Source organism: Chelon labrosus, assembly GCF_963514085.1.
Source record: "Chelon labrosus genome assembly, chromosome: 19".
NCBI lineage: Eukaryota > Metazoa > Chordata > Actinopteri > Mugiliformes > Mugilidae > Chelon > Chelon labrosus.
This window is the reverse complement of record NC_140352.1, coordinates 3,288,750-3,314,549: the sequence shown is the minus strand read 5'-3', so window position 1 is coordinate 3,314,549 and position 25,800 is coordinate 3,288,750.

Below are 25,800 nucleotides of genomic sequence, written 5' to 3'. Positions count from 1 at the left end.
AAAAGGCTTTGTCTGTCACATGTTGTTATACAACCCCTGGCAAAAATTATGGAATCACCAGTCCTGGAGGATGTTCATTCAGTTGAGTCAAAATGGCAACTTTCAGGCTTTAAGAAACACTAAAAGAAATCAAGAAAAAATTATGGAATCATGAAAAACAAACAAACAAAAGAACAATTCAACACACCACTAGTACTTTGTTGCACCAGCTCTGGCTTTTATAATGCCTCTGAGGCATGGACTTAATGAGTGACAAACAGTACTCTTCAACCATCTGGCTCCAACTTTCTCTGATTGCTGTTTCCAGATCAGCTTTGCAGTTTGGAGCCTTGTCATGGACCATTTTCTTCAACTTCCACCACAGATTTTCAGTTGGATTGAGATCCGGACTATTTGCAGGCCATGACATTGACCTTATGTGTCTTTCTTCAAGGAATGTTTTCACAGTTTTTGCTCTATGGCAAGATGCATTATCATCTTGAAAAATGATTTCATCATCCCCAAACATCCTTTCAATTGATGGGATAAGAAAAGTGTCCAAAATGTCAACGTAAACTTGTGCATTTATTGAAGATGTAATGACAGCCATCTCCCCAGTGCCTTTACCTGACATGCAGCCCCATATCATCAATGACTGTGGAAATTTGCATGTTTTCTTCAGGCAGTCGTCTTCGTAAATCTCATTGGAACGGCACCACACAAAAGTTCCAGCATCATCACCTTGCCCAATGCAGATTTGTAATTCATCACTGAATATGACTTACATCCAGTCATCCACAGTCCACGACTGCTTTTCCATAGTTCACTGTAACCTTGTTTTTTTCTGTTTAGGTGTTAATGATGGCTTTTGTTTAGCTTTTCTGTATGTAAATCCCATTTCCTTTAGGCGATTTCTTACAGTTCGGTCACAAACGTTGACTCCAGTTTCCTCCCATTTGTTCCTCATTTGTTTTGCTGTGCATTTTCTGTTTTCAAGACATATTACCTTAAGTCTTCTGTCTTGACGCTTTGATGTCTTCCTTGGTCTACCCGTATGCTTGTCTTTAACAACCTTCCCATGTTGTTTGTACTTGGTCCAGATTTTAGACACAACTGACTGTGAACAACCAACATCTTTTGCAACATTGGATCATGATTTAGCCTCCTTAAGCAGTTTGATAATCCTCTCCTTTGTTTCAATTGACATCTCTCGTGTTGGAGCCATGATTCATGTCAGTCCACTTGGTGCAACAGCTCTCCAAGGTGTGATCACTCCTTTTTAACTGCAGACCAACAAGCAGATCTAATCTGATGCAGGTGTTAGTTTTAGGAAAGAAAATTTACAGGGTGATTCCATAATTTTTTTCCCTCTGCTTGGTCTGAAAAAGTAACTGTTACTGACTACCACAATTTTTTGTCTTGACTTCTTTTAGTGTTTCTTAAAGCCAGAAAGTTGCCATTTGAAATGACTTTAGTTTTGTGTCATGTCTGTGATCTGCTTTTTTCTACAAAATTAAACAACTGACTGAACATCCTCCAAGACTGGTGATTCCATAATTTTTGCCAGCGGTTGTAAAGTTTTTTTCTACTGACATATACAAAAAAAATAAATAAAACATATCTTTTCTATGGTACATGACATCCATTCAAATGAGGAACACTCTCTTGGCATTTCAGGGAAGGGAAAGGGAAGATGTCACAAGAGCAAATACAGACGGGTTCATCACAAGTACAATCACAGACTCATCTAACCATTCCCTCACACAAGCACACACACATTCACACACTAGTACCACACACTGGGGGAAACTGGGGGTTCAGTGTCTTGCTCAAGGACACTTCAGCATGTGGCACGTTCTGGGGATCAAACCGCTAACAGTTCACACCCAACCTATAGCATGTGCATTATATAACTGTAACTTCAGCATGCTTTGGTGACCAGCTCCACAAATACAAGTTGTGCCAGACATATATTAAAAACACTTGGATCAATCTTCTCAAATTAAATTTGTTTATTTTCAGACCGAGAATCTGTTGTACAATGAAAATATAGTTGTTCATAAAGGGAGAAAACAATAACCCACAAAATATTATATTTATAAAAACAATCAATTTTCCTTCAAGTATTCCCCCTGAGGAAGTCAAATATATTTAAAACACAAAAACTAGCAACATGCGTTCTCTATGAAAGAAAATCTTTTAATGTATGCATATAAATGTTTTTATGAATTAAATACTCAATGATGTGGAAAAATGAAATCTGTATTTCACTCACTGATTTAATTAGTCATTGAACGTAAACAAAATATACTGTCTGTGCATTGTACTATGTATAACTGTGCATGTGACAAATAAAACCTATCTACAAAACCGTAGTAAATATTTTTAAATGAAATATATGAATGCACCTGACAAGCCCCATTTGGCAGATTAAGACATTGTTCATTTTATCTGAAGAACCTCGTCTCATTCTGAACCAACACAAACCTGGAATATTTTTTATACAAAAAAAAAAACAGAAAAACAATTACTTGTAAATTAACAGATGTGAGTTTCTGATGGGTAACACCCACAGATGTTCCTATTTAAACCCCAACTCCTCCACCAGTCCTTTAGAACTGAAGGCTATGACAAAACATCTTCAAGAAACTCAACGAGTCCTGCTGCCTTTATTTAGCATGTTTTAAATATAACATGACCTGGATAACTGAGAACCTTCACAGACACATGTTCTTTAATCTCAGACAGAGGGAATACCCACCGAGTTCCTCCCCACAGGAAACCGGTTTTGCCGGCTGTTGCTGGCAGTCATCTCCATTCGCTCAAAGAACAACATATACACAAACTTCAGAGAGAGAGAGAGAGAGAGCCAGAGATGATAAGACTCCTTCCAAACAACTAAGTTTAGCAGTCTATCAGTAAGACGTTGTTACTGATTGACTGAGTGATACTTTATATGCTGTTTGAGGACAGAGGTGACAATAACCGGATGAAAGTCTTACACTGAATAACCAATCTGAAGAACTTATCAAGAATAAAAAAAACATTAACAGTGTGCTTAAAGCCCACGTGCTTTCCATGGTTTCTGAAACAAATGCCAGTACACGGTTCCTTTTGATGTAATCCTAATAAAATCATAAAATAAATTGCACTGCTCTTAAATTACCACATCATAAGCTTTTCCCCGCACTACAAAACTGTCTGATAGATTTTTTATTATATGCTGCCATAGATAAGAAAGAAGAAGAAACGAAACAAAGAAACAAAGACGGTCGGATAGAGTAGCAGGTGTAGCTGATGGATCAGGAGCCTCTGATGTAGATAGATGGATGGATGGATGGATGGATGGATGATAGATAGATAGATAGATAGATAGATAGATAGATAGATAGATAGCTTTACTGATCCCTTTGGAAGGTTTCCATAGGGAAATTGACATCTCCATCGCACACAGCACTGTCAGACATACATGTACAAGAACTGAATATTTAAAAAAAAACTGAATAAAAAAAAGAAATGAATAACCCCCAAATACGAACACCCAAAAAAGATTAATAAATAAGTATTGTGATAGTACATGGTTTGTTAGTGCACGTTCTTAAGAGAAAAAACTGACTACACATTATTATTACACATTGTTCAGAGGAAGGGAAACTGACTGCCCCTGTCCTACAGTCCCTTTTCTTTTTGCCCCCCCTCCCAAAGTAAGTGGTTGAACAGTCTTAGAGCAGCCTCTCACTGGAGATGCTTCTCTGGCTGCTGATGGTCGTGTGCAGAGAGTGGCTGGCATTGTCCAGGATACCCAGAAGTTTGTTCAGTGTTCTCCTCTCTGCTACGGTCACCAGCGGGTCCAGCTTTGTGCCAACCACCAAGCCGGCCCGCCGGATCAGCCTTCTAACCTGGAGAGGTCTGCTTTGGAGGTGCTCCCGCCCCAACACACCACAACGTAAGACAAAACGCTGGCGAACACAGACTGATAGAAGATCCCCTGGAGCTTCTTGCAGATGTTAAAAGATCTCTTCTGCTCTGGGCCTTCTTGTACAGCTGCCCCATGTTGCTCATCCAGTCCAGCTTGTTGTCCAGTCACAGCCCAAGATATTTATAGGTCTGCACGACCTCCACCTCCTGCGCTCCTAATAGGACTGGTCTAGGGTTGGGTCTGTCCCTCCCAAAGTCAATGACCAGTTCCTTAGTCTTTGAAGTGTTGAGCTGCAGGTTGTTCGTGTGGCACCAGACAACAAAATTCCTCCCCAGGTTCCTGTACTCCTCCTCTTCGTCGTCTCTGATACACCCCGTAATGTACAGAGTACAGAGTGAAGAGAATGGGAGAAAGCACAATCAACCTGCGGAGCTCCAGTGCTGCTGACCACAGTGTCAGATCCTGACAGTGCCACTTCCCTTGTCCAGATGCCACTGGGCTCTGTTTAACAGGTAGAGGATGGCATCTGTCCCCTCACCAAGACACATTCTGGTACTAAGATCAGTGGGAACGCAGTGGGCCAGACAGGTGCAGCTCAAAGTTGCATCTTTTGAAGAGCAGCTTGTGGTGGCTTCATTACATGGGTTCCTCTCACACAGGTCTACATCTTTAATTCAAGGTGTGTGTGTATGTGTGAGTGTGGTGTGTGTGTGTGTGTGTGTGTGGGGGGGGGGGGGTTATTGTAGCAGGATAAAAGTCTTACACTGAATAACCAATCTGAAGAACTTGTCAAAACTAATAATGGTTTCTGAAACAAATTCCAGTTCATGGTTCCTTTTTATGTAATCCCAATAAAATCATAAAATAAACAGATCATAAAATGACCACATCATAAGCTTTTCCTGGCACTACAAAACTGTTTGATGGAATTTTTATTACATTCTGCCATAGATAAGAAAGAAACAAAGACGAAACTAAGAAACAAAGACGGTCGGATAGAGTAGCAGGGGCCACTGATGTAGCAGGGACGTCTGTAGTTGTTGGAGTCACTAGTGTTGTATTGTTTTCTGCCACAGTTGTATGTGTAGCTAAGAGAAGATAAAAGTTCATCAATCCTGAAGGAAATTCTTTTGACAGAGATACATGTTCATAAAGAAAAGGAAACATTAGAACAATATATATAAATAAGGTGTTCAAGCAGAACCAGTGCTAGAGTTCAGTTATTTTCATTGTTGTAGCTAAAGGGGCTGAGGGTGTGTGGTTAAAGCGGCACAATATACTGTAGTAATTAGTGATGAGCTGTAGTGAAAGAGTTAAACCTCAGATGACTTTACGACGCCAACAATCCCAACTCTATGGAGAAACAGCTGTGTCTACGAACATAAATTATTTAAATGTTTCTTATGACTGTGAAAAAAATAAAATACAGGACATCATGAGAAAATGATATGCTTTATTTACGTTCAGTTTTATGATAAAGTAGAATGATTCTAAATGTTTATAGGCTGTGCCTAGCCCTTACCTAAAGATAAAAAAGTAAGAAAGCAAGTCCATCTGTTCGGGGTGGTTTTCATACGTTAATTATTGTAGCAGCTTGAAATTTAAAGATTGACCAATGGTTCTTTTATGTTTTTATTTTTTTAATCATGATACTCTGCTACGAGGCAGTGTATGAACTTATCTATGTCGCCCACACTGAGGTTGAGACAGTGAATTCTTAGACCTGACACATATTGAGTGTGGTACGATCAGGGAAGTAGAAGAAACTGGAACTTTTTGAGAAAAATACTTTAAACAGATCTAAAATATCTAAATGAAGAAAAGGTGAAGCTAATTAAGTGTAGTTTCATGTTGCTTTCCTTTTTATATGAACAAATAAGATGAAGAAACAACGTAAGGTCTTCCACATCAGTAAGTCCCACTAATGAATACCCACAACTAAAACCAGTTCCTGCATCTGGACTGGCAATTTGGACATCACACATTTAAATGTAACTCACTGAATTATACCAAACAATGTAAATAATATAAATTTCCACTCTGACCATAACAGATCCCTGATATTTAAACTAATCTGTGTTTTCTGCAGGACAGTGACAGCAATGGACAATCCATTGGCAAAGACTGGAGAGTGAAGGAACTGAAGACTGCACAGATGACTCTGATGAGCTCAACTGTCGTGTTTCATCTGATCACTGGAAGAATGGAAAGTACAGAGGAAAACACTCACAAAGAACCCAGGGTTTACATCGCTTCAGATTGTTTTATTTTTACAAATTCACCACACAGACATATGAGCTGTATAATAGCTTCTTGGAAGTGGGAAGATTAAATTCTGCAAGAAAAACCCAACAAAGACAAAGAGTAGTGAAGTATAAGTAGAGAATCAAGGCCAGGCATGTTGTTGTTGTTTTTACCTATTTACCTGTTTCCTCGTTCTCTTGTGTCAGCGCCTCCATCGTGCTCCTCACAGGAGTTTAAATGTGTGACGAGCAGCGAATGCATCTCACTCGGATCTGTCTGTGATGGAGAGGAAGACTGCATCGATGGCTCTGATGAACAAAGAACCTGTGGTACGCAGAGTGAAGGTTTATGAGCTCAAAGATGGAAAGGTTATAAATAAGAACTTTTCTTTTGAAAGATGTATGTATGTGCTGAAAACCCCTTTAAATGACACCATGTAAACAGTTATTACATCAGTCAGAAGCTTTAAGTGTCAAGGTTTTCAGGGTGAGGTAGGACCCAAATGCAGGACACCAGGAGGTGAGACAGGAGTATGAATTTAATTAAACAAAAGGAAACAGAAAGCGCTGCTAAACGGCAGGATAATCCAAAAACTAAAACAAGAAGAACACCTGAACATGACAAGACATAACTTGACCGTGTCCCCGGAGGCATCTGGTGGGGGGTGCTCTGGGAGTATGGGGTGGATGGTCCCTTACTAAGGGCAATTCAGTCCCTGTACCAAAGGAGTGCGAGTTCGGTCCGTGCAGCCGGCAGTAAGTCGGACCTGTTCCCAGTGAGGGTTGGACTCCGCCAGGGCTGCCCTTTGTCACCAGTTCTGTTCATAATCTTTATGGACAGAATTTCTAGGCGCAGCTGGGTAGGGGAGGGTGTCGGGTTCGGTGATCGGAGGATCTTATTTCCTTCTCAGGGTGGCCGGGCTCAGCCTTAGAGATAGGGTAAGGAGCTCGGACATACGGGAGGAGCTCAGAGTAGAGCCGCTGCTCCTCCACGTCAAGAGGAGTCAGTTGAGGTGGCTAGGGCATGATGCCTCCTGGACGCCTCCCGGGAGAGGTGTTTTGGGCAAGTACCACCGAAAGGAGACATCAGGGCTGACCCAGGACACGATGGAGGGATTATATCTCTCGTCTGGCCTGGGAACGCCTGAGGGTTCCTCCGGAGGAGCTGGCTGAAGTGGCTGGGGAGAGGGCTGTCTGGGCTTCCCTGCTGAAGCTGCTGCCCCCGCGACCCAGACCGGGATAAGCTGGAGAAGACGAAGACGACTGTGTTGACATTTAAAATAATCAAAGGTAACAGGATTCCTAAGGACATCCAGAATTCATAGCTTCATTGCATGTGTCTTTATTTAACTTTGATGTAGTTGCATTCTCTAAACTGATTCATTTTGTTGTTCATGTTTCTGTGATTTATACATTTTTACTGAATTACTAAATAAAATCCTGAAGTTTGCAGATGACACCACCGTCATTGGACTCATCCGGGACGGAGACGAGTCTGCATACAGAAGGGAAGTGGAACAGCTGGTCCTATGGTGCAGTCAGAACCACCTGGAGCTAAACCCGCTCAAAACTGTGGAGATGACAGTGGACTTCAGGAAGAGACCCCCATCACCCCCTCCTCTCACAATCCTCAACAGGCCAGTCCCAACAGTTGACTCATTCAGGTTCCAAGGGTCCACAATCTCACGGGACCTGAAGTGGACCGCCCACATAGACTCTGTGAGGAAGAAGGCCCAGCAGAGGCTGTACTTTCTGCGCCAGCTCAGGAAGTTCAACCTGCCTCAGGAGCTGCTGAGCATCTTCTACACTGCAATAGTCCAGTCTGTCCTGACCACGTCCATCACTGTCTGGTTTGGATCCTCCACCAGGCATGACAGGGACAGACTGCAGAGAACAGTCAGGGCTGCAGAGAGGATCATTGGCACCGATCTGCCCTCCATCCAGGACCTGTACCGGTCCCGGGTCAAGAAGCGGGCCAGGAAAATCTCCTCAGACCCCTCACACCCTGGTCACAATCTGTTTAGACTCCTCCCCTCAGGCCGGCGCTACAGAGCACTGTACGCCAAAACCACCCGCCATAAGGACAGTTTCTTCCCCCGGGCTGTCGCTCTGATGAACTCTTGAGTAGTCACAGAGTGTGAGACCATTCACATGAACAATAGACAATGACTCTGGTTTGGTGTATATACTATCCTATATTTTATATCCTATATTTTATATGTACAGAGTGAGATTTATTTTATTTTATTGTGTTTTATTTTATTTTATTCTATTCTTATTTCACCTATTTAAGCTGTACTTTACTAGAGAGAAAAGTTACCAGAGTCAAATTCCTTGTATGTGTACATACTTGGCGATTAAAGCTGATTCTGATTCTGATTCTGATAAAAGCTACGAATGTGAGAAAAAAAGAAAGAAAGCCCAAGTTGTGTACTTAGTTAGTTCTTATTTATTTATTTATTTATTTTGCAACAAGGACACATGCTTGCTTGCTTTTCTGAGGTACTGTAAGTGGCACTTTTCTGGGTGGCCAACACTCTTGCACCGTACCGCCCTAGAAGGAGTGGCTAATGATGAAATGAAACCATCAGTCCAAGACACCTGGACTCTCATCCTCCAAGGTTGTTCAGTGCTGAAGCCTCGTCCACTCATAGCTCTCAGTGTCTGTCTCTCTTTTGCTGAAGTTTTATGCTTCCATTTACTGAAAATGGCTCAAAACTTCATATTCTGTTCTGTCTTGTGGATAGTTGTTACAATTATTGGTAAGTATCCTGATTTTATTAAATCCTACACATGCAAAGTCTTTAATGTTGATGATAAGAGGAGCAGATGATCAAAAACTCCCTCATCACGTAAACTTTACAACTGAGAGAAATATCCTCGTCTTTTGATTTCAGCATCTTTTATCAAATTTTAGATTATTACAGTTTGTTTTGGGTTTTAACATTGTTACATTATTTATTATTATTATTATTATTATTGTTCCTGGAAATTAGAGTAGTCTTCCGTTAATATTTGATTCTAAACTAACTCAAAGTTCAAACTCACAGTTGTGTGCGTTATTTAACAGCTGACAACAAATCCACAAGCTTTGCGTTTCAACTGTTTTCTGTTTTTTTCTGTCTGAACAGTTTTAGTGCACTAACGAACAAAGAAAAGTGTTTGACCGTTCAGTTCACACAGATAAAAGTGAACTAGTTCAAGTTCATAGTTCACAGTGAAAGTTCATAGACTCCAAAATGAACAGACCGCGTTCATTTTATTCGTTCATTTTTTATTTTTTATTTTTTTAAATGAGAAGCTTCGAGCTATTCTTGTTCAATAGAATCTCAGACTGACCTGCTCATCCATCCCCAGCCAGTCATATTTTTTCTGTCAGGATCTGTACTACTTTTTTGAATAACCATTGACTGTACTAGGAAATAACTAAAATGGATCAGCTGCTTCTGTGGTGCCAGAGGCGGCTTCAGTTTCAGCTGCACCAGCCATGCTGTATGCCATAAATCACACATCGGCTGATAGCTTACTTCTGACCCCGTTGATCCTACCTTTCTTTGGGAAGTCACATTCCACTCAAGGAAGGTTTGGTCTCTGGTCTGGTTAATGCTTTACATGCTTAAAAACCCAGCATGAGATTTATACGACCTTTATTAGTATATATCACGTCTAAGAATTCACTGACTCAACCTCAGTGTGGGCGACATAGATAAGTTCATACGCTGCCCCGTAGCTAAGTATCGTGATTAAAAAAATAAAAACATAAAAGAACCATTTTTTTAAACAATATTTATAGAAATTAGACTAATTTCTTTACTGGATCATCTGGCACATCCTCAGAAATGTTTAAATAATCTGTGTTCATAGATGCAGTTGTTTTTTCCTAGAGTTGATTTGTTGGCGTCATAAAGTCATCTGAAGTTTAACTCTTCACTACAGCTTATCACTTATTACTACAGTATATTGTGCTGCTTTAACCACACACCCTCAGCCCCTTTAGCTACAACAATGAAAACAACTGAACTCTAGCACTGGTTCTGGCATTTTACAGCTTGAACACCTTATTTATATATATTGTTCTAATGTTCCTTTCTCTTAATGAACACATATTATAATTTTGTTTCTCTAGCAAATGAATTTCCTTCAGGATTAATGAAGTTTTATCTTCTCTTAGCTGAACATACAGCTGTGGCAGAAAGTACAACAACAGTGGCTCCACCAACAACACTGGCTCCAGGAATGACAACCACAATAACTGGTACCACAGCAGCTCCTGGTACTACAGCGTCTCCCACACCAGCTCCAGTTACTGCAGCAAGTACTACCCCAACAACACCAGCTCCTGGTACTACAGTGTCTCCAACACCAGCTCCAGGTACTACCCCAACAACATCAGCCACAGGTCACAGCTTCTTCAGCAACAATACCAGTACTCACATGATTCTTCTTTTCATTTCAAGATCCCTGTGATAAAAACCCTTGTGGCAGAGGAAGCACGTGTGAGGCCCGTGCTGATCAGACCTTTATATGCTTGTGTCTGCATGGAGATTACTACAACAAAATTAACAAACGTTGTGAGAGCGGTAAGGATTTGTTTGGTACTACCACTATGAGGTCAGTGTTGCATGGGGAAATGACATAACTAATACAATGTAATACCATCGTGTAGGGCAGTAATGTGTCTTTGGGATGTAGGAAGATTATTAGTATTATTTGGTGTTGATAAAGGCAGTTAGTTATAATTACCTCAGTTTTATTTAAGTCTAGTCAGCTTTTGGAAAAGAAACTCTTCTTTGCTGACTGAAGCTCAGGTTTTATGCTAGCTACACATTTTCCTTTTTCCAGTCTACATGCTAAGCTAATTTGTAAAGTGACCTAATATGTTTTTTGGGGTTTTTTTTTGTAAATAATGTTACAGCCCCCAGTTTTGTTTTTTGTTTTTTTTCATATTAAATGCGGTTCAGAGTTTCTAATTAGTAAATGTATGTAAAGGTACACGGTGGAGTCACAGAATTAAACACTAGACATGAAACAACTCTCTTCTAAAAAAAAGCCTTTAAGTGTACATCTGTCTTACTGTGGTGTCTTCTTGTTTTAGCCAAAGCTTTCCCTGGACAACTAGAACTACCTCAGATAGTTTATGAGAACAGTATGTCAAACAAGACATCACCAGCGTTCAAAATGGCTGCGGACAATATTACAGAAGAGGTGAAAAATACATTTTCTCTCTTAGGTATCAAACCATATACCTGTGTTGTCAGATGATGACCTAAACAAAATGACATTTTCTTTCTTCCAAAACACAGCTGGACAAGAGTTTGGGATCTGATCCTACTTACCTTGAATGTATAGTGCTGGAACTCAGGTAAGTTTTGAGTATAGAATTAACCATCCATCTATCTTGAACCAGTTCACTCAGATCCTACTGCACTTAATAATTACCATCATTAAGAGTGATTTCTGTCCCTATAGGCCAGTCAACAACACTAGATTAAGGGCTACGACTGGGACTGATGCATCTGTGGAGCTCATCTACTCACCAGAGTCCACAGTCACAACATCACAGGTTCAACAGATGGTGGAGAATGCCACAGCATGCACCAACTGTCAACTGGCAGGGGGAACTTTTATTGGTGAGTTAATTACCTGGATCTAGTCCAATCATTAAGTACTTCAATGGTAAAAAAGTATCAGAATAAAACTCAAATACTCAAGACTGATTTGTTCTCAGGCAGAGATGTTCTTTACTCTATCTACATCTCTGTCTGACATTAATTTATCCACTCATCGTTAGATTAGAATAGATTGTGATTTTATTATATCACATGGAAATGAATTAACAAAGCAACATTTCAGAGATGCACTGTGAGTGTAGTGTATTGCAGTAAGGTGTAGATTATCCCTAAGCATGTGGTCTTTAAGCCCAATTTGATCTGTCATTTGTCTTGATTAGTTGTTTGGAAAGATTTGTGCATGTTTTGTTCTAGATGTTTGAGTGAGTTTCACTGAAATGATCTTCCTTTCCCTCCCTTGAATTAAAGAGGTAGACCTGTGTCAGAGGAACCCATGTGATGTAGCCACCACAAGCTGCTCTTCACTAGATGGAAGTTACAGCTGCACCTGTCTTGACGGCTACGTTCCGACTGACTTCTGTACCAGAACATGTCTTGGTGAGAGGATTTAGTTTTAGATTTTTCAGTGTCTGAAGAGTGTGTTAATATTTCTTTGATCAAACAAAAAACTGACTTTTAAATGTTTTATATTTTTGCAGCTTGTCCCTGTGGACAAAAAGCAGAGAATTCTGAGTGTGATTAATGTTGGTTTGTTCATTAGTGGGACTTATTGATGTGGAAGACCTTACGTTGTTTCTTCATCTTATTTGTTCATATAAAAAGGAAAGCAACATGAAACTACACTTAATTACTTTCACCTTTTCTTCATTTAGATATTTTAGATCTGTTTAAAGTATTTTTCTCAAAAGTTCCAGTTCATGTTAAGAGGAGCAGACGATCAAAAACTCCCTCATCACGTAAACTTTACAACTGAGAGAAATATCCTCGTCTTTTGATTTCAGCATTTTTAATTGAATTTCAGATTATTCCAGTTTGTACTGGGTTTTAACATTATTAAATGAGCACACAGCTGACGTTTAAAAGGCTTTTAGATAACAGAGATTATTGTCGTTGTCATTTCTAATCCAGTGATATTTCCTAGTTTTGATCCTAAACAAACTCATAGTTCAGACTCACAATTATGTGCATTATTTAAAAGTTGACTCAACAACAAAGACACAAGATTTGCCTTTCAATTGTTTATTCTTCCTGTCTGGATAGTTTTAGTGCACTAACGAACAAAGATAAGTGTTTGACCGTTTGAGTTCGATGTTGAAAGTCTGACCTTACCTCTGACCCCGTTGATATCCTACCTTTCTTTGGGAAGTCACATTCCACTCAAGGAAGGTTTGGTCTCTGGTCTGGTTAATGCTTTACATGCTTAAAAACCCAGCATGAGATTGATAAGACCTTTATTAGACAGATGCAGGAACTGGTTTTAGTTTTGGGAGTTCATTAGTGGGACTTGTTGATGTGGAAGACCTTACTTTGTTTCTTCATCTTATTTGTTCATATAAAAAGGAAAGCAACATGAAACTACGCTTAATTACCTTCACCTTTTCTTCATTTAGATATTTTAGATCTGTTTAAAGTATTTTTCTCAAAAAGTTCCAGTTTCTTCTACTTCCCTGATCGTACCACACTCAATATGTGTCAGGTCTAAGAATTCACTGTCTCAATCTCAGTGTGGGCGACATAGATAAGTTCATACGCTGCCTCGTAGCTAAGTATCATGATTAAAAAAATAAAAACATAAAAGAACCATTGGTCAATCTTTAAATTTCAAGCTGCTACAATAATTAACACATGAAAACCACCCTGAACAGATGGACTTGCTTTCTTCCTTGCTTTTTTATCTCTAGGTAAGGGCTGGGCACAGCCTATAAACCCATAAAATCATTCTAATTTATCATAAAACTGAACGTAAATTGGCATCATTGTTTTATCATTTTTGATACAAATGAGTCTAATTTGGAATAGTTTCTCTTTACTGGATCATCTGGTAAATCCTCAGAAACATTTAAATAATTGATTTTACAGTGGCTCCAGTTACTGCAGTGTCTCCAAAAGCAGCTCCTGGTACTACAGTGTCTCCAACAGCAGCTCCAGGTACTACCCCAACAACATCAGCCACAGGTCACAGCTTCTTCAACAACAATATCAGTACTCACATGATTCTTCTTTTCATTTCAAGATCCCTGTGATAAAAACCCTTGTGGCAGAGGAAGCACGTGTGAGGCTCGTGCTGATCAGACCTTTATATGCTTGTGTCTGCCTGGAGATTACTACAACAACATTGGCAATCGTTGTGAGAGCGGTAAGCATTTGTTTGGTACTACCACTATGAGGTCAGTGTTGCATGGCAAAATTACATAACCAAGACGATATAATACCATCGTGTAGGGCAGTAATGTGTCTTGGGATGTAGGAAGATTATTAGTATTACTTAGTGTTGATGAAGGCAGTTAGTTTTAATTACCTTAGTTTCATTTAAGTCTAGTCAGCTTTTGGAAAAGAAACTCTTCTTTGCTGACTGAAGATCTTAATGGCAGGTTTTAGGCTAGCTACACATTTTCCTGTTTCCATTCTAAATTCTAAGCTAATTTTTAAAGTGACCTGATATGCTTTTTTTTTGGAAATAATGTTACAGCCCCCAATTCTTTTTCATATTAAATGCGGTTCAGAGTTTCTAATTAGTAAATGTATGTAAAGGTACACGGTGGAATCACAGAATTAAACACTAGACATGAAACAACTCTCTTCAAGAAAAAGCTTTTAAGTGTACATCTGTCTTACTGTGGTGTTCTCTTGTTTTAGCCAAAGTTTTCCCTGGACTACTAGAACTACCTCAGATAGTTTATAATAACAGTATGTCAGACAAGACATCACCAGCGTTCAAACGGGCTGCAGACAATATTACAGAAGAGGTGAAAAATACATTTTCTCTCTCTATCTTTCAGTTATACTGACATCTTGATTCATTCTAATAAATGTACAACACTTAGGTATCAAACCATATACCTGTGTTGTCAGATGATGACCTAAACAAAATGACATTTTCTTTCTTCCAAAACACAGCTGGACAAGAGTTTGGGATCTGATCCTACTTACCGTGGATGTAAAGTGCTGGAACTCAGGTAAGTTTTGAGTATAGAATTAACCATCCATCTATCTTGAACCAGTTCACTCAGATCCTACTGCACTTAATAATTACCATCATTAAGAGTGATTTCTGTCCCTATAGGCCAGTCAACAACACTAGATTAAGGGTGAATCAACATGTCATTGCGTCTGTAGAGCTCATCTACTCAGCAGAGTCCACAGTCACAACATCACAAGTTCAACAGATGGTGGAGACTGCCACAGAATGCACCAACTGCTCACTGGCAGGGGCAACTTTTGCTGGTGAGTTAATTACCTGGATCTAGTCCAATCATTAAGTACTTCAATGGTAAAAAAGTATCAGAATAAAACTCAATTACTCAAGACTGATTTGTTCTCAGGCAGAGATGTTCTTTAATCTACAACTCTACCTGACATTAATTTATCCACTCATCTTTAGATTAGAATAGATTGTGATTTTATTATATCACATGGAAATTAATTAACAAAGCAACGTTTCAGAGATGCACTGTGAGTGTAGCATATTGCAGTAAGGTGTAGATTATCCCTAAGCATGTGGTCTTTAAGTCCAATTTAATCTGTCATTTGTCTTGATTAGTTGTTTGGAAAGTTTTGTTCTAGATGTTTGAGTGAGTTTCACTGAAATGATCTTCCTTTCCCTCCCTTGAATTAAAGAGGAAGACCTGTGTCAGAGGAACCCATGTGATGTAGACACCACAACATGCTCTTCACTAGATGGAAGTTACAGCTGCACTTGTCTGGACGGCTACGTTCCGACTGACTTCTGTACCAGAATATGTCTTGGTGAGAGGATTTAGTTTTAGATTTTTCAATGTCTGAAGAGTGTGTTAATGTTTCTTTGATCAAACAACAAACTGACTTATTAATGTTTTATATTTTTGCAGCTTGTCCCTGTGGACAAAAAGCAGAGAATTCTGAGTGTGATTAATGTTGGTTTGTTCATTAGTGGGACTTATTGATGTGGAAGACCTTACGTTGTTTCTTCATCTTATTTGTTCATATAAAAAGGAAAGCAACATGAAACTACACTTAATTACCTTCACCTTTTCTTCATTTAGATATTTTAGATCTGTTTAAAGTATTTTTCTCAAAAAGTTCCAGTTTCTTCTACTTCCCTGATCGTACCACACTCAATATGTGTCAGGTCTAAGAATTCACTGTCTCAACCTCAGTGTGGGCGACATAGATAAGTTCATACGCTGCCTGGTAGCTAAGTATCATGATTAAAAAAATAAAAGCATAAAAGAATCATTGGTCAATCTTTAAATTTCAAGCTGCTACAATAATTAACGTATGAAAACCACCCTGAACAGATGGACTTGCTTTCTTACTTCCTTTTTTATCTTTAGGTAAGGGCTGGGCACAGTCTATAAACCCTTAGAATCATTCTATTTTATCATAAAACTGAACGTAAATTAGCATCATTGTTTTATCATTTTTGATAGAAATGAGTCTAATTTGGATCTGTTTCTTTTTAGTGGATCATCTGGTAAATCCTCAGAAACATTTAAATAATTGATTTTACAGTGTCTCCAGGTACTACCCCAACAACAGCAGCTCCTGGTACTACAACGGCTCCAACAGCAGCTCCAGGTACTACCCCAACAACATCAGCCACAGGTCACAGCTTTTTCAGCAACAATACCAGTACTCACATGATGCTTCTTTTCATTTCAAGATCCCTGTAATAAAAACCCTTGTGGCAGAGGAAGCACATGTCAGGCTCGTGCCAATCACACCTTTATATGCTTGTGTCTGCCTGGAGATTACTACAACAAAATTAACAATCGTTGTGAGAGCGGTAAGCATTTGTTTGGTACTACCACTATGAGGTCAGTGCTGCATTCAGTAATGACATAACTAATACGATGTAATACCATCGTGTAGGGCAGTAATGTGTCTTTGGGATGTAGGAAGATTATTAGTATTACTTAGTGTTGATAAAGGCAGTTAGTTTTAATTACCTCAGTTTCATTGAAGTCTTGTCAGCTTTTGGAAAAGAAAATCTTCTTTGCTGACTGAAGATCTTAATGGCAGGTTTTAGGCGAGCTACACATTTTCCTGTATCCAGTCTAAATGCTAAGCTAATTTTTAAAGTGACCCAATATGTTGTTATTGTAAATAATGTTACAGCCCTCAGTTGTTGTTTTTTTTTTCATATTAAATGCAGTTCAGAGTTTCTAATTAGTAAATGTATGTAAAGGTACACGGTGGAGTCACAGAATTAAACACTAGACATGAAACAACTCTCTTCTTAAAAAAAGCTTTCAAGTGTACATCTGTCTTACTGTGGTGTTTTCTTGTTTTAGCCAAAGTTTTCCCTGGACAACTAGAACTGCCTGAGATATTTTATAATAACAATATGTCAGACAAGACATCACCAGCGTTCAAGAGGGCTGCGGACATTATTACAGAAGAGGTGAAAAATACATTTTCTCTCTCTATCTTTCAGTTATACTGACATCTTGATTCATTTCTAATAAATGTACAACACTTAGGTATCAAACCATATACCTGTGTTGTCAGATGATGACCTAAACAAAATGACATTTTCTTTCTTCCAAAACACAGCTGTCCAAGAGTTTGGGATCTAATGATACTTACCTTGAATGTATAGTGCTGGAACTCAGGTAAGTTTTGAGTATAGAATTAACCATCTATCTATCTTGAAGCAGTTCACTCAGATCCTACTGCACTTAATAATTACCATCATTAAGAGTGATTTCTGTCCTGTCCCTACAGGCCAGTCAACAGCATTACATTAAGGGTGAATCAACATGTCAATGCATTTGTAGACCTCATCTACTCAGCAGACTCCACAGTCACAACATCACAAGTTCAACAGATGGTGGAGAATGCCACAGAATGCACCGACTGTCCACTGGCAGGGGGAACTTTTATTGGTGAGTTAATTACCTGGATCTAGTCCAATCATTAAGTACTTCAATGGTAAAAAAGTATCAGAATAAAACTCAAATACTCAAGACTGATTTGTTCTCAGGCAGAGATGTTCTTTACTCTATCTACATCTCTGTCTGACATTAATTTATCCACCTATCTTTAGATTAGAATAGATTGTGATTTTATTATATCACATGGAAATGAATTAACAAAGCAACATTTCAGAGATACACTGTGAGTGTAGTGTATTGCAGTAAGGTGTAGATTATTCAATTCAATTTCAATTCAATTTTATTTATATAGCGTCAATAACACAGCAGTAAACATTCTATATAGTAATAGCACAGAATTGCATGACTAGTAGTAGATAGGAAATTAGAGGGCAAGAGCTCTGTGCCAGAGAAAAGAAAGTGGAGGATGCGAGAGAGGAGAGAGAAGAAAGAAGGAGGACATGTGTTTGGTGCATCGTCCCCCAGCAGCCTAGGCCTATAGCAGCATAACTAAGGGATGGTTTAGTCCAGCCCTAACTATAAGCTTGATCAAAAAGGAAAGTCTTAAGCCTGACCTTAAAAATAGAGAGAGTGTCTGCCTCCCGAACCCAAACTGGGAGCTGGTTCCACAGGAGAGGATCCTGATAGCTGAAAGCTCTACCTCCCATTCTACTTTTTGAAATTCTAGGAACCACAAGTAGGCCTGCACTTTCAGACCGAAGTGATCTGTTGGGGTGATATGGTACAATGAGGTCTTTAAGATACGATGGAGCTAGGCCTTTAAGGGCCTTGTATGTAAGGAGGAGGATTTTAAATTCTATTCTAGACTTTAAAGGGAGCCAATGAAGAGAAGCTAAAACTGGAGTAATATGATCTCTCTGGTTAATTCCTGTCAATGCTCTTGCTGCGGCATTTTGAATCAATTGGAGGCTTTTTAAAGAGCTATTTGGACAGCCAGACAGTAATGAATTACAATAATCCAGTCTGGACGACACAAATGCATGAACTAGTTTTTCAGCATCACTCTGAGACAGGATATTCCTAATTTTGATGATATTACGCAGGTGAAAGAAGGCAGTCCTGGTCACTTGCTTTATGTGACATTTAAAGGACATATCCTCGTCAAATATAACACCAAGGTTTTTCACAGTAGTACTGGAGGCCAAGGTAATGCCATCCAAAGAAACCACGTGATTAGATAATGAATCTCTGAGATGCTTAGGACCGAATACAATAACTTCTGTTTTGTCTGAGTTTAAGAGTAGGAAATTACAGGTCATCCAAGCCTTTATGTCTTTAAGGCATGCTTGGAGTTTAACCAACTGATTAGTTTCATCTGATTTCATGGATAAATATAGCTGGGTGTCGTCTGCATAGCAACGAAAGTTTGTGCCATGTTTTCTAATAATCTTGCCTAATGGCAACATGTATAACGTGAAGAGTATTGGTCCTAGCACAGAACCCTGAGGAACTCCGTAACTTACTTTTGTGTAAGTAGAGGAATCACTATTGACATGAACAAACTGGAATCTGTCAGACAGATAGGATTCAAACCAGTCTAATGCAGTTCCTTTAATCTTGATCTCACTTTCAAGTCTCTGTAGTAAAATATTATGATCAATAGTGTCAAATGCAGCACTAAGATCTAGCAGAACAAGTATAGAGACAAGTCCACTGTCTGAAGCCATGAGGAGATCATTGGTAACTTTAACCAAAGCTGTTTCTGTACTATGATGAACTCTAAAACCTGACTGAAACTCTTCAAACAGACCATTCTTGTTTAAGTGGTCACACAACTGATTAGCAACAACTTTTTCTAGAATTTTGGAAATAAAAGGAAGGTGGGAGATTGGTCTATAGTTGGCTAAAACATCTGGATCTGGAGTGGCTTTCTTGAGTCCCTAAGCATGTGGTCTTTAAGCCCAATTTGATCTGTCATTTGTCTTGATTAGTTGTTTGGAAAGTTTTGTGCATGTTTTGTTCTAGATGTTTGAGTGAGTTTCACTGAAATGATCTTCCTTTCCCTCCCTTGAATTAAAGCTGTAAGCCTGTGTCAGAGGAACCCATGTGATGGAAACACCACAAGATGCTCTCCACTTGAAGGAGCTTTCAACTGCACCTGTCAGCCTGACTATGTTCCGACTGATCTGAGTACCAGAATATGTCTTGGTGAGAGGATTTAGTTTTAGATTTTTAAATGTTTGAAGAGTGTGTTAATATTTCTTTGACCAAACAACAAACTGGCTTTTAAATACATTTTTGCAGCTTGTCCCAGTGGACAAAAAGCAGAGAATTCTGAGTGTGTCAAGTAAGTGCTTCTATCTATCTATCTATCTATCTATCTATCTATCTATCTATCTATCTATCTATCTATCTATCTATCTGAATGATAAAGTCATTTTCTTTGTCTTTCAGTTGTCCACTTGGTTATTCTGGTTTTAACTGCAATGAAAGTGAGTATACAGCACATGATTAACAATGAATAAAAGAAACAGCACAATTACATAACGACAATCTGTCATCAACATTTAGATCCACATGAGAACTTCCTCTGAGGATCTGTCTAAAAAAAATCAGTGTAACTTTGCTTTAAAGAGGCTCGAGGACTCAATTCTAGGAACATTGTTTACTGGCTTTGTCACTGATGTCGTCTTTGTTGTGTTCTGTTAGGTTGGCTGTTCATTCTGGTGATTGTCGGCTCTGGGACTGGTGGACTGCTGCTCATAGCCTTCATCCTCCTGATAGTACTGTCTGTCAAGTGAGTTTCTGACTTATTCCTTCATCCACACTCAAACACTCAGTTATTATACTTGACCAATCTATTTTCAACTGTACAACAGTAGTACAGGCTAGGGGTTGTTCAGTTTTACTGCTGTACCACGACACTTTAAACATCGTGTCCACCAGTCACTGGTCACATGACAATAACAACATGGCCACCTCCTAGAAGACAGGTGACGAGTCCAGTGGGTCGTTGCAGCAAACTAGCAGTGGTTCATCAAGTGTGTGGAAATACTTCACTAAAGATGAAGCCCATACTACCGTGACATGTCAGTACTGAAATACAACTAAAGTACTACTGCAATTCATCTGAAAAGGCTAACGCTAACGCTAGCAGAGGAACAGTCCAAATCCTCTGGACAGCAGTCAGTTAACAACTTCACCAAACGTCCTGTGGTAACAGAGAAAAGGAGGCTGCACATCAACTATTTGATAAAGTTATTAGACCTTTAGCTGCTTCACTATCCCATCTAACAACACGCTGTGGAGTACTATTAAATGCTACTGATGGTGCTGCCTGTTTTTATACAGGCTATACATATCTGCAGCTCATATGCTACACACTGTGAGCTGTCTGTTCTCAGCATATGTATTCTGATCAAGAATACAGAGGTGTGTTTTTATTAGTGACGTTATCAGAGACATCAGCATCGACTTGACTTTCATCACATAACAATAAACTTTTAAAAAATCCGAAACCTATGAAACCATCCTTCTATCTCATTAGGTTGCTAAAGAAAAGTTCTAAGAAGAACCAAGCGTCAGACATCGGCCACTTTCCTGCTAAGGGACCAGTGGTCAACAGCAGCTCAGTCCACAGTCAGGTGGCCTCGGTTAACAGGTCGGCCAGTGGCTTGGCTGCTGCTAATGCCAGGTTCCCACTGGCATCAGCCAAGAGTCCGGACAACAGGACCAACCTGGAGATGAATTATGGCAACAGCAGGCAAAACCTGATACCAATGGGCAGTAACTCAGTGAGTATGAGTCTAACCCTAACCCTGGTTGTGTGTTTCTTAGTGTTTTCCTGACAAAGAAACATTCTTTTCCTTTTACATTTCAGCAGCTAGACGAGAACCAATATGATGAAATTAACCCATATGCCCAGAGTCCAGCCCAGAATAACCCGTATGCTCGGAGCCAAGGCCACACCAACCATTACTACAACTAAGATGATGGGAGACACGTTAGTTGATGCAGAATCATAGAGGTTGACATTGACCATGACCCAATACCTACTGAATTTTATTGTGATTTTTTTTTTTGTCTCTACAGATTTACTTTACAAATACCATCCTTTTATAGTAAAAGCTGTATAAATATAACTACAGTAGATGTGTATATGTGCTAACTGGCCTTTCACCACTCTGACCTGCACAGTATGGTGCAGTAACTTTATTCTGGTCCATTATAAGCTGTCATAAATCAATCCTGGCTGTCACTGGCTACATGAAATGAAGTTTGGGATGTATGTTTTTCAGATTTTGTCTCACCGTTAGTAAATCAGTATATTACTTATTAAAGTTGTTGATTCACACGGAAACAGAAACTCAGAAAGAAGGAGCTGTTTAATGTCATTTACTGTTATTTTCTTGTCTATGAATTTACAAGTAATCAATCTATTTGTTGCCTGTAAAATCTTCTGGTTCATGATAATTCATGTATTTAATGCAGGCCTTGTAAATGAGACGAGGTTCTTCTATTCCTTTTAAATGTTTACGTCACTGAAATGTTTGATTTGGTGTTTTTTCATATAACAGATTATATCATTATCAGTTTTGTATTGTGTTAGTTTTCCATTATAATAGTTTTTCATTAATTTTAACTTAATGAAATGTTGCTCATGCTACTTCTGAGGCTATGTTTTGAAATAAAGGACTTTGAACTATTTGTGTTTTTTTCTTTCACAGAGTAAAATTATACCTGAGATTTCAGATCAGAGTGTTAGCACCTGTGTTTTTACTGATCCAAATCATTTTAATCCTGATGTACACCGATCAGCCGCAACATTAAAACTACTGACAGGAGAAGTGAATGACATTTAAACCATCTTGTGACATTCCATGTTCTGCTGGGAAACTTCTGGACCTGGCATTCATTGGTGTGGATGTTACTTAGACATGTAGCACCCACCTAGACCAGACCTCTGATTCTTGTCACGTCACGTTTAGCTCACTTTTCTGAATACTTGTTCTTGTCCTGAAGACTTTAATATCTCATTGAAGTTTTGGGTCATCAAGTTTGGAATACCTGCCATGCCTTTAGTTTAGTCTGTTTTTTTCATTAATACCTTTTTCGCCAACTCCTACCTCTGTCTTGCAGTTGGGGCCTACCCCCACTATAATACAAACACTCCACACAAAAAGACCCCAGTTGGTTGATGGATTCGAACCCAAATCCTTCTTGCTGTGAGGGATCAGTGCTAACCACCACACCACTGTCCTGCCCACAAAATCAAATCTGCATTTAAGAGATTAATCGTCGGTCAACAAGTCTTTTTTTTCGCTGACGAGCAAGACAACGCTGAAGTTGCAAAAGAGTTTAGTTTATCGTTAAGTTGGTCATTCAACTTTGATCAAGGTCAACCTAATGATATCATTTTATGGATAATGATCAAGTGACTGTCAGAAAACAGTAAAACAGAAACAGTTATATTCTCAGTCCAATTCACAGGTGTAGTCGACTTCTTCATTTTAACTTTATTTTTTATTCTTTTACACCGTGTGTAATCTGACGTCCTGTGACGTGTTTGGATCAAACGTACCATAACCCTTTGTTCCACCCTAGTTCTCGTTCTTCTTTTTTAACAAAGCGAAAATACATTCTTTTTGTTAGTGATTACTTTAGACTTAATGGAGACAGATTTCTGAGTAGTGGTGTGGGGACACATTTGTTGCGGAGTTGGGAAATGACGTTTGAAAAATAGGTCTCAGTTTTAAAAGACAAATGGTGGAACTGTCATAAATCCATAAAACCACTGGCAAGTCATGTAATCTCTGTTCATTTCAGTTCAATTCAATTTTATTTATATAGCGTCAATAACAATACAAATTGTCTCGAGACGCTTTACAAAACCCAGCCTGAAACCTCCAGAGCAGACCTGAAGGCGACGGTGGCAAAGATGATTCTAAACAAACTCAAAGTTCAGACTCATAATTATGTGCATTATTTAAAAGTTGACTCAACAACAAAGACACACGCTTTGCCTTTCAGCTGTTTCTTCTTCCTGTCTGGATAGTTTTAGTGCACCAATGAACAAAGAAAAGTGTTTGACCGTTTGAGTTTCTTTCTTACTTTCTTTTTAATCTTTAGGTAAGGGCTGGGCACAGCCTATAACCCCTTAGAATCATTCTACTTTATCATAAAACTGAATGTAAATTAGCATCATTGTTTTATCATTTTTGATAGAAATTTGTCTAATTTGGATCTGTTTCTCTTCACTGGATCATCTGGTAAATCCTCTGGTAAATTATTTAAACATTCATTCATTCATTCATTCATCATCTTCTATACCCGTTTAGTCCTGTTAAGGGTCACGGGGGTCTGCTGGAGCCTATCCCAGCTGTCATCGGGCGAGAGGCAGGGTACACCCTGGACAGGTCGCCAGTGCTCATTAACCTAATGAGCATGTCTTTGGATGGTGGGAGAAAGCCGGAGTACCCGGAGAGAACCCACGCAGACACAGGGAGAACATGCAAACTCCGCCCATGGATTCGAACCGGTGACCTTCTCACTGTGAGGCATCAGTGCTAACCACCTCGCCACTGTGCCGCCCTATTTAAACATTTAAATAATTTATTTTACAGCGGCTCCAGTTACTACAGCAGCTCCAACATCAGCCACAGGTCACAGCTTCTTCAACAACAATATCAGTAGGTCTACTCACATGATGCTTCTTTTCATTTCAAGATCCCTGTAAAAATAACCCTTGTGGTCAAGGAAGCACGTGTGAGACTCGTGCTGATCAGACCTTTATGATATGGACTGGGTAATATGTTAGGAACAAAAGGATGCCACATGCCACAACATACAGAGGGCAAAGAGAAAATTAAAAAAATATGCAGCAGGCTAGTCCATCCATTCATTCATTCATTTTCTGTAACCACTTGCCACTCTGAGTGGTTGCTGGGGAGGCTTGCTGTGAGGCATCAGTGCTAACCACCAAGGTTATAATAGTTAACGAAAACTAAAATTGAAAAAACAATTTCGTTAACTGAAATTTAAAAACAAAACGAAAATTTAAAAGAAAAAAAAGATAACTAACTGAAACTGTATTGCGTGTTTAGAAAACGAACTAAAACGAACTGAAATTATAGCTATAATTCCCTTCGTCTCTGTCAATTTAATTACAAGCCTCAACTGGTTGGATTCATACCCTGCAAACATTTCATCAACCTGGGGGTTGACAGTAGGTCTAAGGGGCGACCTCTAGCGTGAAACGAGTTTAAAATAGGTCTAGGTTGCACCTCGACCACAAACCAACTAGATGAAAAAATTAAATGTATACAACCAATCAGGTGAGAGCCCTTCTAGCCAATCAGAGTCGTAAAAGGAGCCCTTCCAGCCAATCAGAGGCGAAACTTCAGAATTGGTTGAGCTGGATATTGCAAGCAGGTCAGAAATGAAAAGTATTATTAAGTACAAAATCAACAGAGTGTGGCAAGAGAGATGGGATAAGGAGGGAAAAGGCAGATACATGTATAACATACACAAAATAAAATCAGTGGATTGGAAAGGCAGGAGGAAACATGGTTAACCAGATTGAGGATGGGACACACAAGTTTAAACAGTGGATTACATATTATAGGGAAACACCAGACTGGAGTAGCAACAGAAAACGTAAAACACATAGCTTACCTCTAGACTGCACACAATATTCCAGAGAGAGGGAAAAGATGAAGAGAGTGGTAAAGAAAGACCTAACAATGGGAAACTTATTGAGTACAGCCTGCACACAGTCCACAGTTAGGGCTGTTATAGCTTTCCTTAAAGAAACCCAACTGGCAAGTAGAATTTAATTTATTTTTTTCCTTGTTTATTTCTTTTATTTGTTAAAACTGGGTATAAAATGGCATCCCATTGGATCACACCTCAGCCCGGAAGATGGCGGTAGTGCACTAAGCATGCAAACTGCCAATAAACATTATAGAAGAAGAAGAAGAAGACTCAGAGGCGAAAAGGGCGGGACCTTCTACTACCATCCTGGCAGCGGAACACGACTGCAGAGAAGCAAGCAC